Source organism: Engraulis encrasicolus, unplaced genomic scaffold (assembly GCF_034702125.1).
Source record: "Engraulis encrasicolus isolate BLACKSEA-1 unplaced genomic scaffold, IST_EnEncr_1.0 scaffold_40_np1212, whole genome shotgun sequence".
Taxonomy (NCBI): Eukaryota; Metazoa; Chordata; class Actinopteri; order Clupeiformes; family Engraulidae; genus Engraulis; species Engraulis encrasicolus.
The window spans coordinates 569,467-589,466 of NW_026945709.1; the positions used below are offsets into that span (position 1 = coordinate 569,467).

Below are 20,000 nucleotides of genomic sequence, written 5' to 3' on the forward strand. Positions count from 1 at the left end.
CGTGCGTGCGTGCGTGCGTGCGTGCGTGCGTGTGAACATAGCATGCTGACAACCACATCTGTGTGTCTCATTTTGTTTTACTGTATGGGGCTACTTCCTCCCCTCAGGCGTATGCTTGTGTGTATGCTTGTGGGCGTGTTTGGTTGGCTCCCTGGCAATATACTGTACTCCATTTATTCTGCAGAGAGTTGGGTTTGTTTGGGAAGAGAACACAGGGGCTTGAATTAACTTTCCTTTTTATTTCTTATGCCTTAATTTTGTGTTTATGTGTGTGTGCTTAGGTGCGTTCAGGTGCCTGCAGTCATATGTGTGTGCAGATGTGGGTGGCATATTTTAGCAGGATTCAGACAGCTCTACTTTGCTTTTTCCTCTCAGAAACGCAGAAAGGCACACAAATGCACACATACACACAGAGAGAAAAATAAAGAGAATGGGGGGAGAGGGAGATGGAGAAAGAGACAGAAACAGAGAGAGGAAAATGACATAGTCAGTGATCATGATATCTCTGGGCCCCAAAGTGAATAGATGAGATTACGCGCTGAATTGTGTTTACCATCTTCATCATGGTGTCATCCATCACTGCGATTCATACACACATTACACAGCAAGACAAATTACACCAGCAGAAATCCCAGGTTTGCAATTTCAGATAGCCACCCACGCAAGCATCTCCATATACCTTCACATAGACACAAACCTACACACACAGAGAGAAACACAAACATACACACACAGACACACATGCAGACACAAAAGCATGCACACTTGCACACAGAAACACAGACATAGAAAGCCTGCTAAGCACACACACATAAAATGTATCTAGTATGTATGTGGATACATAGACACATATTTACATGACCCCTGACGCATTTTGTGTAAATGCTGTTAACCCACAAGTGCCACAAGCACCATCTGACATCATAATTTGCCCAATGTCCTCCACCCCTCCTTTTCCCCACCCTTCTCCCCCTCACCCTTTTTCTGCCTCGCATTTGTACTTCCATGTGACTTCATCCCTGCTTTTCCCCTCTGTCATCCTTCCACCTCCTCTCTTTCACACTTCTCTTTTTTCCCACTCCTCCCCTCATTTTTCCTTCAGTGTGATTTCTTTCTGATCTCTTATCTGTCCCTGGTGTGGCCACCTGCATGGTGGGGTTTCACTCTTTCATGTTTCAGCAGCAGGTGGTGACTAGGTGCAATCTGAAAACGCTGCTGATTGGTGATTTGTCATCCTTCTCTCTCTCTCTCTCTCTCTCTCTCTCTCTCTCTCTCTCTCTCTCTCTCTCTCTCTCTCTCTCTCTCTCTCTCTCTCTCTCTCTCTCTCCTTCCATCTCCTCCATCATCCTTCTTGCTTTCCTTCTCTCGCTTTCCTTTACCACCCTCTCTCGTTCTAGCTCTCTGGATCCCTCTCTCTTTCCCCCTCTTTCTCTCAACACTGCTGATTGGAGATTTGTCATCCTTCTCTCTCCCTCTCCTTCCACAGTATATCTCTCTCTCTTTCTCTGTTTCTTTTTGGTTCTGTGTGACTGTGTTGTTGCAGGCATGTCAGCCTCCTCTAATGATGGCTCTGTTTACTTTCAGTCATGTGTGTGTGTGCGTGTGCGTGTGCGTGTAGTCAAGTCAAGTCAAGTAGGGTTTTATTGTCAATTTCTTTACATGCACTGGTCATACAAAGAATTTGAAATTACATTTCTTGCTTTCCCATACAGACATAGACTAATCTAGGTAAGGACATAGACAGTATAGACATAGACAGTACTTATACATGGACTTAAGACAGTATGGACATAGACAGTGCTCATACAGACATTTAAAGTGCAAGACTGGACAACAGAAGACTTGTAGAGGACATACATTAAGAGGTATTGTTGTGCTTTTGTGCTTTTCCTAAAAAAAGTCCTTTATAGCGTTCTGACATGGTAATAGTAGCATTTTGAAGAAAAATAAATATTAAAAAGGTCTGTCAAGTACACCAGCAGCAGTGTGTGTGTGTGTGTGTGTGTGTGTGTGTGTGTGTGTGTGTGTGTGTGTGTGTGTGTGTGTGTGTGTGTGTGTGTGTGTGTGTGTGTGTGTGTGTGTGTGTGTGTGTGTGTGTGTGTTTAGTGCAGGTAGAAGGTGCGGTGTGCGTCTGTGTGTGTGTTTGTGTGTCTGTGTGTGTGTGTGTGTGTGTGTCAGTGTGTGTCAGTGTGTTTATGTTTGGGTTTAGTGCAGAAAGTGCAGTGTGCTTGTGTGTGTGTGTGTGTGTGTGTGTGTGTGTGTGTGTGCGTGCGTGCGTGCGTGCGTGTGCGTGTGCGTGTGTGCGTGCATGCGTGTGTGTGCATCTGTGCTCTGCATGCTATTTCTTCTACAGCTTGTGCAACTTTTTTCCAATTAGACTTTTGTAGTTACATCTGTTAAATGCACATGCGTGCACATATACGCACACACATGCGTGCACACACACACACACACACGCACACACACAGACACACACACACACAAATGTAAACACACTCTGGCGATTGATGTGTGAAGAGATCAGTAAGAACTCATCTTCAGAGCGAGCCCAAGTCTGTGTCTTGTTACACGTGTTCGAAACAGCCTTGGAAAGACACTGTGTGCAGCATGAAAAGTCGGTTTCATCGTTCGCTTCAAAGGAAAGCTCACCTGAACACTCTCTCCCACTCACTCTCTCCTCTCTTGACTTCTGTTCTGCCCTTCTCCCTCTCCCCCTGTCACTCGCATTTCTCTCTCTCTCTCTCTCTCTCTCTCTCTCTCTCTCTCTCTCTCTCTCTCTCTCCCTCTCTCTGCATCTTCACAGCATCTCAGAGAAGAGGACTGAGCAAGAGAGAGAACTATCTATCCTTCTGTTCTGACTGCCATTCCACTGTTACCGCGGCAACTGCTGGGTGGGCGGGCAGAGCGAAAGAAAAAGGGAGAGAGAGAGAGAGAGAGAGAGAGAGAGAGAGAGAGAGAGAGAGAGAGAGAGAGAGAGAGAGAGAGAGAGAGAGAGAGAGAGAGAGAGAGAGATGAGAGCCACAGTCCAACCAACCTGGAAGAAGTGTGACCATTATAGACACTCATGGGGGCAGAAAGAACAGACTGAGAGCAAGCAAGAAAGAAAGAACTAGTGCAAAAGAAGACAGAAAGGAGGGGATGAACAGAGAGAAAGAGAGTGACAGAGAGAGCTGGGGCAGAGGATATAGACAGAAAGGGATGGAGAGAGAGAGAAACAGTGAAGGAGAAATATGTTGTAGATGGGGTGAAATAAATTGAGAGAAAGAAGTGAAAGAATGGAAAGAGAGAGAGGGGGGGTACTGAAGAAGCAGTGGTGTTACCTGGGGCAGTGAACACAGGATACAGTGCAATAAAGCAGAGGGCTGTCAGAGCCCAGTGGAAACTAGCAAGAGAATGGGACACACACACACACACACACACACACACACACACACACACACACACACACACACACACACACACACACACACACACACACACACACACACACACACACACACACACACACACACACACACACACACACACACACACACACACACACACACACACACACAGCCATGGTAGCCACAGGTTTTAGTCAATCAGTTACTCAGCCAGTCAATCCACCCTCTCAGCCTCACAGTCAGAGCTGCAGCAGTCTCCTCATTAAGGAACTGAAGCCTTGAAATCATCTTGGCCACTCACTGGTGCAACTGATGAAATCTGGAATGTGTGCTGCTCTGTGCTGGAGAGAAGCTGTGTGTGTGTGTGTGTGTGTGTGTGTGTGTGTGTGTGTGTGTGTGTGTGTGTGTGTGTGTGTGTGTGTGTGTGTGTGTGTGTGTGTGTGTGTGTGTGTGTGTGTGTGTGTGTGTGTGTGTGTGTGTGTGTGTGTGTGTGTGTGTGTGTGTGTGTGCACGTGCATGCATGCTGTTGAGAAGGTATTGGGTGGAGTTGGGCGGAGGGAAAAACATAGAGAGTACTGCTGATGAAATTAATATTGGAGCAGGTGCAACATTTGGATTAGGTTTCTGTTCTGAGCTGCCTTGTTGGATTTAGATATGGCCAAGACCTCTTTTCAGGATTAATTTTTTCTTCTTTTTCGACTGCAGACAGAGGGAGACACACTGTTACACACACACACACACACACACACACACACACACACACACACACACACACACACACACACACACACACACACACACACACACACACACACACAAAAGAGAGAGAGAGAGAGAGAGAGAGAGAGAGAGAGAGAGAGAGAGAGAGAGAGAGAGAGAGAGAGAGAGAGAGAGAGAGAGAGAGAGAGATAGTCACAGATACTAGATTGACCGTACATCCCAAGTATTGAAATGAGTTTTGTGTTGATCCTGATGCACTGTGTGGCCTGGGGGACAGGGTATTGGGGGATATTGTACATGAGCAGTGACAGATGAATCAGATACTACCTGCCAGCCAGTCAGCTTTGGTTGAACCAGGATCAGCTCTCCCTGTGTGCTTCTAAAATGTTCACCTCAGGTTTCTCATTCTCTTTTTTGTGGCCTTGACTTCCACTTTTGTGTGCTTCATTCCTTGAGGCCTCAAGGCCAATTTATACTTATTGGCGCTGACGGTTGCAGAGCCTGTGCAACCGTCTGTGCGCGACCACGCCCCCCGCGCAGAGGCTCTGCAACCGTCGTCGCGCGCCTCAAAAAAATCCTGACTGCGCTACAGGCGGTTGCGAAGGTCGCAGAGAAAAGGCGCTGTGATTGGTCGTCTCGCTACTTCCTCGTTCTCGTGGCGGCACTGTTCTCTGGTAGTTTTCGAGAGCCAAACTGTCAATATTCTGTGGAATACAAACGCGTTCTTTCTAGCCTGTGTTAATAAATGAAGCTACAATGACTGAATTAGTAAGTAACAAACAAACAATACATCAGTTTAGCACTCGCGGCACAATGCCTGCAGTCTGACTACTGTACTGTAGCCTTGTAGCTATGTAGCCAAATGTAGCTAACGACACGAGACCTCATGCGCAGATCTATAACATCAACAGTGGTTAGCGACCATAAGCAACAGGCGCCGTTGCTGAACTATAATCTGCCCTTCAGTTTTCACTGCTGTATTTCATTGCACGGTTTCTATCATTTTTGCTTTTATGCTTCATATCTGGTATTTCAAAATAATTAGTAGCCTACCTTTGATGGTGACTTGGCTTCAGATGTGGCTAAGTAGCGTCATTTTTTGTAAATGGATTGATGGATGGATGGATGGATGGATGGATGGATGGATGGATGGATGGATGGATGGATGGATCGATGGATCGATGGATCGATGGATCGATCGACTAATATGGCACATGATGTACCACATCTTCTTTCACTTACAATTGTTTTCAAGAGGAAAAATATCAATTTTGTTGGGTTTTAACTAATGCTATGTAAAAACAGGGCGTAACACCCATCCCCATATGTGTAACCAGCACCTTAATTCAACAAGTTGACCTCTCTGTTTGGAGAGCTTCTGGCCCTGTTGTGCTTGACCTGATATAGCCTACCTAAATAGGCCAAGAGTCTGTGTTTAACCAGTTTCCTGTCTACAAAGTCTGTAGAGACACTGACCTGATGCAAATATAGTCTCTGTTTTACATGTACTGCTTTCTGTATCCTGTCTTTGCCGTCTGCGTCTGAATATGACCTGATATAAAAAGTCTTTGTTGAACATAACCTACTTATTCCAGGACAGTGACTTGTAAATATATAGTCTCTGCTTAATACAGTCTGTCCTGCTTTCTGTTTGCTGTCTTCAAAGTATGTGCAGATGGTGACCTTATATGAATAGCGTTGCTTTAACATGCCCTGATTTCTGTTTCCTGTCTTTGCCGTCTGCGTCTGAATATGACCCGATATAAAAAGTCTGTTGAATCTACCCTACTTATACCAGGACAGTGACTTGTAAATAGGCCTAAGTAGTCTGCTCAACACAGTATGTCCTTCTTTCTGTTTCATGCTTTCAAGATTGTACAGACGGTGACCTTATATGAATAGTGTTGCTTTAACATGCCCTGATTTCTGTTTTCCTGTCTTTGCAGTGTGTACAGACAGTGACCTGCGTAGTCTGGCCTCGCGACTCAAGGACTGGTTTGGAGTGCTGCACCAGGATGGCAACAGAAACCTCAAGAAATCCAGTGACAACACGCAAAGCTGTGAGTGCATGAAGTTTGTGTTTGTGTGTGTTTCAGTATGTGCATGCGTGTGTCTTTGCGTCTGTGCATGAGAGAGGGAATGTGTATGTGCGTGCAAGCGTGTTTTTGTTGTAAGGGAGGGGAATACTATATGCATTTTCTCCATCTGTCAGAACAATAAATCAAACAAATTGAGAGATGATAGGGCCTAGATTACCCAGGTGTGTGATCGGCTCTCTTCTTGCCTGGCTGCAACTGTGTTTTTCCTCTATCTGCCTGCCTCTAAATAATTTCACTTCAATAATATTTTATATCACAATGTAGAGAAAAATAATAATGTTGTCAAACCAACGAAGACAAAAAAACAAGGCAAACTAGAATCTGTTAGTATCTGAGAGAGTGTGTGTGTGTGTGTTAAGTTTGTTGTTCTGCATGTTTAGTTTGTGTGTGTGTGTGTGTGTATGTGTGTGTGTGTGTATGTGTGTGTGTGCGTGTGTGCGTGCGTGCGTGCATGCATGCATGTTTAGTTTTTCTGTATTTCTGGGATTAGTTTTGTGTGTATACATCAAAGATGTGAATCCTTGGCATGGGAGAGTTACAGCCCTGTCATGTCCTGGGTGTAGCTGAGCACAGGCTGGATAATTGCATTAATTAGCTACCTGTGTCTGGATGATGAATTAGGCTAATTAGAATCATCTGGGCATTTTAAATGGCTGGAATACATTTGTTGTTTGGCTTTTTGTACTTTAAAGACAAATTCACACACATTTTGCTGCTTTGAACCATACTACACACACACACACACACACACAAAGATGCATGCTGTCTCACACAGTCACATACAAACAGACATGTGGTGCGCATATTCTCTCTCTCTGTCTCTCTCTGTCTCTCTCTGTCTCTCTCTGTCTCTCTCTCTCTCTCTCTCTCTCTCTCTCTCTCTCTCTCTCTCTCTCTCTCTCTCTCCTGGATGTTCAACAAGCTAGAGATGAAACACTGACCCCTGCAACCACAAAGACCACCACATTCATCTAACCCAACAATAACAACAGCAGTATTAAAACGCAATTCATAGAGAGAGAGAGAGAGAGAGAGAGAGAGAGAGAGAGAGAGAGAGAGAGAGAGAGAGAGATTAGTAATTATTAATGTCTCTAACATCGACCATCTACTTTCTGCAGACTTTGACACCAGCATCCTTCCCATCTGCAAGGACTCCCTGGGCTGGATGTTCAACAAGCTGGACATGAATTACGACCTGCTGCTGGACCACACGGACCGGAGCGCCATCTACCTGGACAAGTATGAACTCTGCATACAATGGATGGATGTAAGTATGGACGGATGGATACATGCATAGGTAGGCTCCTTGGACAGCAAGCTCTCCAAGAACAAGTGGTGCCTCTGCTTTCAGAAACCAGTGAGTTACAGATATAGACAGATACAATGGATGGATGGATGGATATGGGCAGGTGAGGCCTAATGGTTATGGAGTTGGGCTTTAGATCAGAGAGTTGCTGGTTGGAATCCCACCCTTCCACTTCCTGTCTACAGGGATTGGACAAAATAATGGAGACACCTGTCATTGTAGTGGGCGAAGTTTCATGGCTCAAGTGGACCAGCACACAACATTATGGGTGACATGTCAGAGTTCAAAAAGTTTCTCCTTCTTTGTATGTGTTCTTTGTATGTGTGTAACTGTTGCATCTTTGACTGAGACAGCAAGTCTTTGTGATGTATAAAGAGCCACAGTGTCTGCATACCACCAAGAAGGATGAACCACATCCAACAGGATTAACTGTAGTGTGGACACAAGAGGAACTAAATGACACTAAAATGACAGGTGTCTCAGTTATTTTGTTCAACCCCTGTACATCCCTATATAACAACTTATGGATGGATGGGTAGGCAAGCTCTCGAACGAATGGTGCGAATGGTGCTTTCAGAGACCAGACGATGAGTCAGAGATGGAGAAAGATATGCATGGGTGTATGTATGGATGACTAGATGCATAGCCAGGTTTCTTTAAGAACAGCAAGCTCTTCAACAGCTAGTGGGGCCTATGCTTTCAGAAACCAGACAGTGAGTCAGAGATACAATCCAGGGAATGTGCAATAGAACAATAGATAGAAAGATGTAAAGGATGGATGGATGGATGGATGGATGGATGGATGGATGATGGAAGGAAGGATGGAAGGAATGATGGATATTCCTTCAAGAACGTGAGCATTCCAACAAGTGGTGCCTTTGCTCAAACAGTGAGTTACATAGAAAGGAGAAGATAGAAAACAAGATTGGGAGAGGTGTGTAGAAATGAGGGAGAAGAGAGATGTGGTTATAGACTAACATTTTATATTCCTCTTTTTCAGGTCTTACCTGCCAGAATGAAATAAACAGGATTCAGAAACAAAGCAGAAGAAAGCCTCTATTAGGTGATTTTTTTCTCTCTGTCATGTTCTATGTGTCTCTACAGATGTTTACTTTGTATCTGTGGTGGTGGTGTGTGTGTGTGTGTGTGTGTGCGTGCGTGCGTGCGTGCGTGTGTATGTGTGGGTGTGTGTATGCCTGCATACCTGCCTGCATGCATGTATTTGGTTGTGTGTTTATGCATGGGTATACTGTGTGTTTCTTTACGTTTCAGAGTGAGTGATTGAACATCTTACTGCTTTTGTTTTTTGGCGGCAGTGTGTGCGTGCTGCTCTTTCTCCCCCTGCTCTATGTGGCCATAATTGATTTGAATGATTGCGCTGCTGCCGCCTCTCTACGCTCTGATTTATACGTGGCGGCACTTGATATTTTCCCCTGCGATCAATAACTTGGCGCAGGGCGCCCGCCTGACGACAATCCTGCCCGCTGCTGCTGCCACTCCTCAACGTGCCAATGGCACCACACACCCTCTCCACACCCCTCTCCACACCCTCTCTCCACATCCCTTCTCCACACCCCCCTCTCCACATCCCTTCTCCACACCCCCCTCTCCACATCCTCCTCTCCACATCCACTCTCTACATCCCCTCTCCACATCCACTCTCCACATCCCCTCTCCACATCCCCCTCTCCACATCCCCTCTCCACATCCTCTCTCATCATCCCCCTCTCCACATCCCCTCCTCCACACCCCCTCTCCACATCCACCTCTCCACATCCACCCCTCTCCACACCCCCTCTCCACACACCCTCTCCACACCCCTCTCCACACCCTCTCTGTGCCGTCTCTGCGTCGTCTTTACACCCCTCCTCCCGACCAACATCAATAATCAGGCATAACTATAATAGTCTCATAACTCACCTGCATAACCGACCCCATGATGAAATGACCCTAGCATATACGATACATGTGAGGAGGAGGAAAGAACGGGGGATTTAGGTGGAGGGCCGAGGGCGCATAAGCGATCAACGTTGTTAAAACTGGCGAGGGATAACCGGCAACTTTCCCCAGTGCATTGTTGATTTAAATGAAGCAGAATAAAGCTTGTTGCCACTCACGGTTCTTACACACTTTTTAAAAATCATAATTTTATCCGAGTAAAGCGATACAGGCAAAAGCGAAAGCCTACTATATCGGACCAGCCAATAGAATGCTCCGATGGTCACGGAACTGCACCAAACACCAATCAGATTGCATGGTATGAAATCAGCTGCTGCAGATGGGAAGTAATTACTTACTCTCAGTGTTATCAAAGAAGATCGTCTTCCGAAGTCAAATCATGTAATTATATCCTAATCTCATTCAGTTATATCCTTAAAAAAAATAAAGAGTATCTAATACAACAGGTCTTGTGATGTGTTTTGTACAGTGGGGTGCGACCTTCGTATAGGGTAAAGTGAGGTTTCCTCTCCAGCGAGCTTCTTACATCTCCAGAAGTTGGTCGTCGTTCACGTTACTCCTTTCTTCACTGTTGTTTTCGATGGTAATAGTTATTATTGAATCTTAAATACTTTAATGTTTGTCATTTTTCTCCATGCGTCATCTGTTTGTGGTATGTTAAACACGTTTATTGTTGTAGACTACACCAGTGGATGACCATCGGCTACCAAAGGCTACCATCAGGCTATAAAAAAACAGCCGTTTTCATAATTAAAAACGTTTTTTTATTTGCAGTAATAAATGTTACATTCAATGACTTGTTTGCTCTTGCATTGAGTAATTTCCATGTACACGTACGTCATAACAATGAGATACTTGTAAACGCGCGGGGGAATTTCAATTTCAAGGACGATCGCCAACCATGCAATGCTGCATGCATGTAGTTGATAGCGATGGGCCCATAACAACTTTTACAAATAAAAGCTGGGAGAAGTTCAAGAGTTCAGTGTTTCTGTGGAAAGACCTAAACTGCAGGGAAAGAGCAGTGGCAGAAGATGCAGTGCAGACGTTTCAGCTGGAGGAAAGCCAGGATCCCACTCCTGTACCAAATGGTATTGGGTACCACAGAGGCTGCTACCAACATTTTACCAACTTGACAAAAATAAGAAGAGCACAGATGAGGGAGGAGAAGGCAGTGCTTTTCAACAATGCTGTGACAGAAGTTTAGAATCAGAATGAACCATTGCTGTGCTGACCGATGCAGTGAGAAAAATAAGTTACAAGTTCAACAGTATCAGAAAATAAAAGCACAAATAGAGCAATGAGCAGGATTTGGTAGTCCGCCTTCAGAAGTTACAATCCCGCACAATTTGTTGCAGTCATTCATTGCTAGAGTTAATTAGTGAAGTCACCTGGACAAATCCAGGTGAAATCACCAGATGATTTCACTAATTAACTGGTGCAGTGAATGGCTGCCAATAGCAGGTGCGTGATTGTAACTTATGAAGCCAGACTACCCAACCCTGACAATGAGAATGTATGTATGTATGTATGCTGCCGTATAGGCCTATACTATGTTGAGATGAGAAACATGTTTCATTAGGGGTCCTTTTCATTGTCCTGTGATTAGTGGAGGGAAGGTTGTTTATGTGAACATGCCACACGTGCACGCACATACAGGTGCTAATCATATAATTAGAATCACATGTAAAAGTTGTTTTATTTCCATAATTTCATCAAGAATGTTTAACATTCATTAATTCTAGATGCATGAGCCACATTTTCAACTATTCCCACAATTCCTTATTTCATTTTTGCATCTCTCTCTCTCTCTCTCTCTCTCTCTCTCTCTCTCTCTACACACACACCAAAATATAAAGTGTCCACAGTGTTAACATGTGCCAAGTGGCACATAAAAGCCAAGACAAAGTGGCCATAAAGTGTCCAGGAGTGTCCATAGTCTCTCTGCCTAGTACAATGTCCATTGTATTCCTTGGAAAAAGGATGGGGGGGAGGGGGTCGCCCCCTGTGTCACTCCACACACACACACCAAAAAATCAAGTGTACATAGTGTCACCTGTGCTGGGTGGCCAAAATAAAGTTACCACCAAAGTGTCCAGGAGTATCAGTAGTCCAAGGGGTTACACACGTCGCCAACTGTGACTCTGCACACACACACACAGACAGACATTCCTAACCAAAACTTGAACATTGAAATGTAGTTTAGAAAGTACAATATTTCAACTGAGTGGAAGAGAACCGAATATTTTCCTTTTTTCTGAAGAATATTGGGATTTCCTCAAAATACCCTTAAAATATTCTAATTTTCTGAGATAGCAAAATGTGAGTTTTGGGCAGGAAGACCAACATGTGCAAAAATGAAATAATGAATTGTGGGAATAGTTGAATATGTGGCTCATGCATCTAGAATTAATTAAGTTTGTTGTCTTATCTGTTTTCTGTTTAGGATTAGAAGTAGAGGATGTTGAGGAAGGACCATCCAAAACTCTACGGTCTACCACCGGTTTATCAGTACCCACATGTAAACGTGCTTCACATCTTCTGCCTCTCCAGTGCATCATCTGCAGGCGTGAGAAGTACAAACTAATAAAACACAGATGAAAAAGAGTCAAAGAAAAACTAACACATTGTGAAACCGTTTCAGCTGGCCAACTGACTCTTGCTGCTGAAAGAAAGAACGATGAGGGGCTTCTCCTACATATTAGAGGAAGGGACTTGGTTGCCTGTGAAGCCCGTTATCAATTTACCTGCTTCAGGGATTATACAAGGTTCCTGTCCAAAATAAGCAAGACATCAGAAGACACACTGCCACCTGAAGAGATTGTCCAGGGCCATGCCGCATCGTCCTCCTGATCTGAGGACAGTGATGAAGAGCTGCATCTGGTGATGGAGAGAGGGAAGATCGACTATGACCCCACTGAAGATTCTCGTCTTTTATATCATGCTGCACTTGCCCTGAAGAACATCATCCATAAAGCCGCAAAATCCTCAGACAAACTGCCTTGGCCTCCCACTGCCTGTGACCTCACTGAAGAAAAAGCCAACAAGTTAGTGCCCCACCAGCTATTCAACTTCATTGCCTGGGCATCTGGAATTGCATCAGAACCAACAGATGAGCGTGTTAGCGTCAGTTTGGAGGATGGAAGGAAAATATTGTCCTCCTGTCAGGATATCATTACATTGGCAACAAGAGGACGATGGCTCATGCCAAAGCAGTGTTCACTTGCCATGGCAGTCCGACACATGACTGGCTCAGCTCAACTCATTGGGATGTTGAATGGTCTTGGCCACTGCTCATCCAATTCCCTGGTCCTGGAACATGACACTGCACTGGCTAATATGCAAATAGAGAGAGGAGAAATATACATACCCGAGTCCATCTGTCCTGAAGTGCCGGTGACCTTGGTCTGGGACAACAATGACTTCGGGGAGGAGACCCTGTCGGGAAAAGGGACAACACACAATACCAATGGCATAGTCATCCAACAAGTCATGAATAATAATCCAGCCCCTGTACCAAGCACATCCAGAGCAAGAACTAGAGAGCGATCAGTTAATCCCCCGCCCCTCAACTTAGTCCCTTACGTGAGAGGAAGACGGTCTGGTCCTCAAGGTTCAACAATGATTATGAATCTCCAGAACGACGAAGACAAATCTACCCAAACAATTAGTCGGACCACTGATGCGGCATACTTCTTAATGAAAGTCCCAGAGACCCAAAACAAAGTTCTTCCTACTTGGACAGGATTTAACGTCCTGTTAAAACATACAACAGACATACAACCTACACAAGTGCAGTACTTACCCGTGATTGATGCTAGCCCAACCGACCTCACAACAGTTCACACAATCCTGAGCCGCTCCCTCGCCATTGCAGACAATCTGAAACAAACAGAAGTCGTATTAGTTATGGATCAAGCCATCTACTCCAAGGCACAAGAGATCCGTTGGCAGTCAGATGTGTATTCAGAAAGAATTGTTTTGAGGCTGGGAGAATTCCATACGACCATGGCGTACCTCTCTTGCATTGGGAAGCTCTATGCAGACGCCGGCCTTCAGGACATCTTAATTGAATCAGAGCTCGTGGCTGCAGGCTCCATTGGCGGTGTTATTTCCGGCCACCATTACAACAGGAGCATCTGGGCCCACAAACTCCTCGCAGAGGCACTGCAAAGACTCCGGTGGCAGGCTTTCTTCAACACACTGCAAGACAGTACTGCTGCAATGACAATGGCAATGGATTTGCAAGACAGTTTCCCCACTGACACCTTCAAGGAGTTACTTGGCACTGATGGTTTTCAGGAATTGCTGCAGGACTATGCCAGATACATCGAGAACAACAACAGTAACATGACATTCGCATTTTGGAGCAAGTACCTTGAAATGGTGGAGATTTTGCTTCTCTTCATTCGTGCAACCAGAGAGGGGAACTGGGCTCTCCATTTGTCCACCGTCCGGTCCATGCTGCCATGGTTTTTTGCCTGTGACAAAGTGAATTATGCCAGGTATCTGACGGCATACTGGGGTGAGATGACAAACTTGAAAGAAACCCACCCTAATTTCAGGAGACTTCGTTGCTCGTAGAAGTACAACACATGGCTTTGCTGGTACAGCCTGTGATCAGGTGATCGAACAAACAGTGAATAGAGACACCAAGACTAAGGGAGGTGTGTGTGGGTTCTCCCTTAATAAAGGTGCCATTCACCGATGGACCATCACACAGCACGAGCGGGCAGCAATTACTGTCGAATGTAAAAATATGGCAGGGAGGAGCCCAGTGGAACATCTGAATGCTGAGCTGGACCAGACCAGAAGGCAGAGGGATGAGAGCGATGTCACCAACCTTCTCACCACTGTCAAAAACATGGTGAACCCCTTTGACCCTTCCCTGGATGGAGATGCTCTGCTTCAAATCTCGTCTGGACATGTGGCATCAGAGGCCATCGCAGCAGACTTGCTGCATGCCGAAAAGACAGGTGAAGAGGCACTGACAGAATTCTGTGAACAAAGACTCGGCAGTGGAGTAAAATCCTTTCATCAACCCATCAAAAAGACAAAAATCAAAACTTTCAAAGACACATACCTAACTACAACGGCAAAAGTGAAAGGTAAAGAAATAACATTGACTACACACCGCAACCTGTTTGCACGACTACTTGTAGTGGGCAGTGTTCGGCATATTGATGTCAATCAGATGCTCCAATACAGTTTGGGTCCCTTTCCTCAGGCTCTGGCAAATGTGGATGGCACACTGGCGAAAACCCAAAAGGCCAAACTGATGCATGTTCTGCTCGAAGAAACCCCATCTGCCACTGTTAAGGAAATACCCAATGGTGCCGTTTTGATTTTTGATGGCATGGCTATTGTCCAACAGCTGAAGCCTCAGCAGACGTTTGGTGAATTCGCTGACTATGTTCTGAAAACCCTTGTACAATCAGCAAAACAAGCAAATTCAACGCAAATACACTTTGTGTGCGACACTTACAGCAACCCCAGCATCAAAAATGCAGAGAGAGAAAAACGGGCCGATCAGGGTTACAACAGATTGAAAATTTATGGTAACGACCAAAACACACCAAAACAGTGGAAAAAATTTCTGGCATGTGGGGACAACAAAAATGATTTGATTGAATACCTCTTCCGACGTTGGGCCACATCTTCCGACAAAATAATTGGAAACATTTCAGGCTTTGCCACACATGGCAACAAGGGCCATTTACTCAAAATTTCGAACTCAAAATTTACTGCAATTGAAGTTGCAGAACTTCGAGGAGGCAGACACGAGAAAGATGCTGCACGCAGCTTTTGCAGCCAAGTCATGCAACGATGTGGTCATCCGTAGCCCAGACACAGATGTCTTTGTCCTCTGTCTTGCACTCTGCAAAGACATCGGCAGTCAACTATACTTCCAGACAGTGAAGTGACGGGACATTCAGATTACTGACATAAGCAGTTTGCATAAATACCTTGGCGAGCCTACATGCAGTGCCCTTATAGGGCATCACGTCTTCTCTGGATGTGACACTGTCAGCACATTCCATAAGGTTGGGAAAGTGAAAGCCTTAAAAACATTGCGTTCCCATTCTGAATACCTGGTGGCATTCCAGACACTGGGAGAGTGCTTTACAGCATCTTCGGCTCTTCTTCATGAGGCTCTGGAGGCCTTTACCTGTACACTGTACGATCAAGCACAATGTAAAGACATAAACATTGCGAGGGCAAATCTTTTCAAGAAGGGGAAATGCTCAGAGCGGGACTTGCCCCCAAACCAAGACAGCTTAAACAAACACATACAGCGGGCGAATTACCAGGCAGCGGTGTACCGGAGGAGCCTGGAGGCCAATCCTGAAGTGCCATCTCCTCTTAGCCATGGATGGAAACTGGATGGTCAGGCCTATGAGGTGGAGTGGATGACACTGCCCCCAGCCCCAGACGCAATCCTGGAACTCGTTCACTGCTCCTGCAAGAAAACACAATGCAAAACGGCTAGATGTACCTGTAGGCTGCATGACCTACCTTGCACAAACATGTGTCAATGTAATGTGTGTGACAACAGGCCTGATGAGGACTAATTATTCAATGTTCATTTCCTTTCAAGATGAAATACAATACCATTCATTAAATAAGTATTAAAGGTTAACAAAGGGCCTACGTTCTTGTGTAATTGTGGACGGAAAGAATACAACTGCACCACATGAAAAATACTGCTCACACTATTGCATGCATTATGCATATTACATTTTAAGAGCCAAGAAAATGTTGGAATTACCTAGTTCACCCCGCTTAATATCATTTCAGACAATTTACTCTGGATTAATCAGGAGGTCATGGCTAACAAACTTGTCCACATTGTAGATTCCTTACTCACAATGTTCGTTAATTGAGTACACAACAGCCACGTGCTCTTAATTTAATTAGGCACCCTTCAGCGTCCTAACACGCTCCATGTGCATGCCGTATTAAACATCTCGTGATATAAAATAGGTTATCAAAAAGACCAATGTCTTTGTATATTAGCCTACACGCAGACTAATCCACTTTCACCAGCGTCTTTAAACATTTAAGTATCTGTCTAGTAAACTTGTCCACGGTGTAGACTGTCTATACCTGTATCAGATCAAGCCTCACGTGCAAGTTGAAACATCTTCTCGTTAAATAAAACGTTCTTGGGTCTATCTTCAAAAGACCAATGTCTTACATACGAGCGAAGCATCGCCATAATATGTTTCATTTCAATGTTGTATTAAGAAATACCCCTTGACAAATTAAATCTTACATTACACGCAGACTGCCTAAATCACACATGTGTACGCCTCGTGTGCATGTTGAAACATCGTTAAATATAAAATACGTTCTTGGGTCTATCTTCAAAAGACCAGTGCCTTACTTACGAACAGAGAATCTCAATAACATGTTTGCTTTCAATGTTGTATGAAAGCACCTGTTTATTATATCTTAATACAGTTTTTATCACGATTCTTACCTGTAAAAGACGATTGCCCGAGGACAGGCTCTCTCGGACTGTTTTCTTCCGCTCAGCTGTTTCAATACCGCAATCTGGTTGGGTTGTAATGTTGTTAGGTTTCCAGCGGAGCATTCTATTGGCTGGGCAGATATAGTTGGCTGCTGCTTTCGCCTGTGTCTTTTAACTCGATTAAAATTATGATATTAAAAAAATGTTTAAGTTCTAAGAGTGACAACACATTTTATTGTGTTAAATAAAAAATGAAAGTGCGCTCTGGAAATTTTCAGGTTATCCCTCGCCAATTTTGATCACTTTCAAGAAAGAAAGCAGCAACGGGCGGTGGGCCCACCGTCTAATTGGTGTGTGTGTGTGTGTGTGTGTGTGTGTGTGTGTGTGTGTGTGTGTGTGTGTGTGTGTGTGTGCGTGCATGTGTGTGTCCATATGTCTGTATGTGCATTCTGGCATATACAATGAAGTATATCAATTGTGTGTGTGTGTGTGTGTGTGTGTGTGTGTGTGTGTGTGTGTGTGTGTGTGTGTGTGTGTGTGTGTGAGTGTGTGTGTGTGTGAGTGTGTGTGTGTGTGTGTGTGTGCGTGCGCGCGTGTGTGTGTGTGTGTGTGTGTGTGTGTGTGTGTGTGTGTGTACGTGTGTGTGTGTGTGTGTGTGTGTGTGTGTCCATGTGTCTGTGTGCATTCATACTGTACAGTGTATATCAATTTCGTGTGTGTGTGTGTGTGTGCGCGCGCGCTGGTGTATTTTGTATTTGTGACAACACATTTTATTGTGTTAAATAAAAAATGAAAGTGCGCTCTGGAAATTTTCAGGTTATCCCTCGCCAATTTTGATCACTTTCAAGAAAGAAAGCAGCAACGGGCGGTGGGCCCACCGTCTAATTGGTGTGTGTGTGTGTGTGTGTGTGTGTGAGTGTGTGTGTGTGTGTGTGTGTGTGTGTGTGTGTGTGTGTGTGTGTGTGTGTGTGTGTGTATGTGTGTGTGCGTGTGCGTGTGCGTGTGTGTGTGCGTGCATGTGTGTGTCCATATGTCTGTATGTGCATTCTGGCATATACAGTACAATGAAGTATATCAATTGTGTGTGTGTGTGTGTGTGTGTGTGTGTGTGTGTGTGTGTGTGTGTGTGTGTGAGTGTGTGTGTGTGTGAGTGTGTGTGTGTGTGTGTGTGTGTGTGTGTGTGTGCGTGCGCGCGCGTGCGCGCGCGCGCGCGCGCGTGTGTGTGTGTGTGTGTGTGTGTGTGTGTGTGTGTGTGTGTGTGTGTGTGTGTGTGTGTGTGTGTGTGTCCATGTGTCTGTGTGCATTCATACTGTACAGTGTATATCATTTTCGTGTGTGTGTGTGTGTGCGCGCGCGCTGGTGTATTTGCATATGTGTTATTGTGTGTGTGGAGGACGAAATAATGGAGAGGTGTGGGTGGAGAGGAGAGGTTAACAACATTCTCCTCTTTTCAGAGCGGATATGAACATGAAATCAGTGTAACACGCAGCCCGATAGGTCAACCTAAACAGGCCTGTGTGTGTGTGTGTGTGTGTGTGTGTGTGTGTGTGTGTGTGTGTGTGTGTGTGTGTGTGTGTGTGTGTGTGTGGGTGTGTGGGTGTGGGTGTGTGGAGTTTGCGTGTTGGACCAATAGGTCAACCTAAGTAGGATTTATGATTGCTGTCTCAATGCGGAGATCGGGTAATTCATTGCGTGCAGTTTTAGCGAGGATGCCCTCTGCCTGTCTTCGACGCTTTTTATTACGTCTAATTTCAGTTTTTTGTCTTTGTCTCAGTTTATTGTGTATTATTATTTTATCACACGGATGTTCCCTTAGTCTGTCTAGCGTAGTGTAGATTTCATCCTTCTCTTTTATTTCGGTGGAGGAGTAGCTTATTTGTTTTTCTCCACTATTGAATTATGCATTTGTAATGAGGCAGCCCAACTGCCTGTATCTCGGAGCGGTAATTAAATTTCATTATGCCTGAGATGACACATTAGCCTCTTGTCTGTTTGCTCACCTCTGGCCCTCTCTTCACTCTTCTCTCTGTTTCACTTTGTTCTTCCCTCCATCTTCCTTTCTCTCGCCTTCATCACTCGATCTGTCTATTACAGACTCATTCCTCTCTCTCTCTCTCTCTCTCTCTCTCTCTCTCTCTCTCTCTCTCTCTCTCTCTCTCTCTCTCTCTCTCTCTATCTATCTATCTACAGGTGTATCTATCTATCTATCTATCCATCCATCCCCAGGAGCATATATCCAGCGGTGTACTGACGAGGGCTACTATAAAGCCACAGAGTGTCATGGCAGTCAGTGTTGGTGTGTGGACAAATACGGCAACGAGGTCACCGGCTCTCGAAAGCAGGGCTATCCCACCTGTAGTATGTATGTTTACTTCCCTATGACTGTGTGTATGCGTGCTCGCACCTATTTGTGTGTGTGTGTGTGTTTGTGTGTGTGTGTGTGTTCCAATATTTGTATGTGTGCTAATATGAGTGCCAATATGTGTGTGTGTGAGTGCATATGTGTGTGTGGCTTTACTAAGCTGAAGCACCTGGACCTTATTTAGTCATTGTCGTCCACCTGAAACAAATATTCCCCCTCACAGCTGTAGTTATATGGTTCACTATCTCATATATTTATAGAAGCTTTACAACTACGTGCACACACACACGCAGGCACGCACGCAAACATGTGTACACACACACACACACACACACACACACACACACACACACACACACACACACACACACACACACACACACACACACACACACACACACACACACACACACTCCAGTGTGCCGAGAGCCATGAAAGATTTAAATGAAAGTGCCACGTTCTTCTTTCTCTCTCTCTCTCTCTCTCTCTCTCTCTCTCTCTCTCTCTCTCTCTCTCTCTCTTACTCTCTCTCTCTCACACTCACACACATCCATGTATAAGGTCATGGATGTCAAATACACACAGAAACACACGTACACACACACACACACACACACACACACACACACACACACACACACACACACACACACACACACACACACACACACACACACACACACACACACACACA

The 20,000-nt window shown here is 44.9% G+C and overlaps 1 long non-coding RNA gene and 1 pseudogene across 1 annotated transcript; one reads left to right on the forward strand and one right to left on the reverse strand.

The window, feature by feature from the left end:
- LOC134443955 (testican-1-like) overlaps positions 1 to 20,000 on the forward strand; it is a 149,096-nt pseudogene that overhangs the window by 128,672 nt on the left and 424 nt on the right.
- On the reverse strand, positions 12,837 to 13,575 carry LOC134443951 (uncharacterized). Its single transcript, XR_010033798.1, has 3 exons — positions 13,488 to 13,575; positions 13,276 to 13,352; positions 12,837 to 12,908 (listed from the first exon to the last, which is right to left on the reverse strand). It is a non-coding gene; the product is annotated as an uncharacterized LOC134443951 (long non-coding RNA).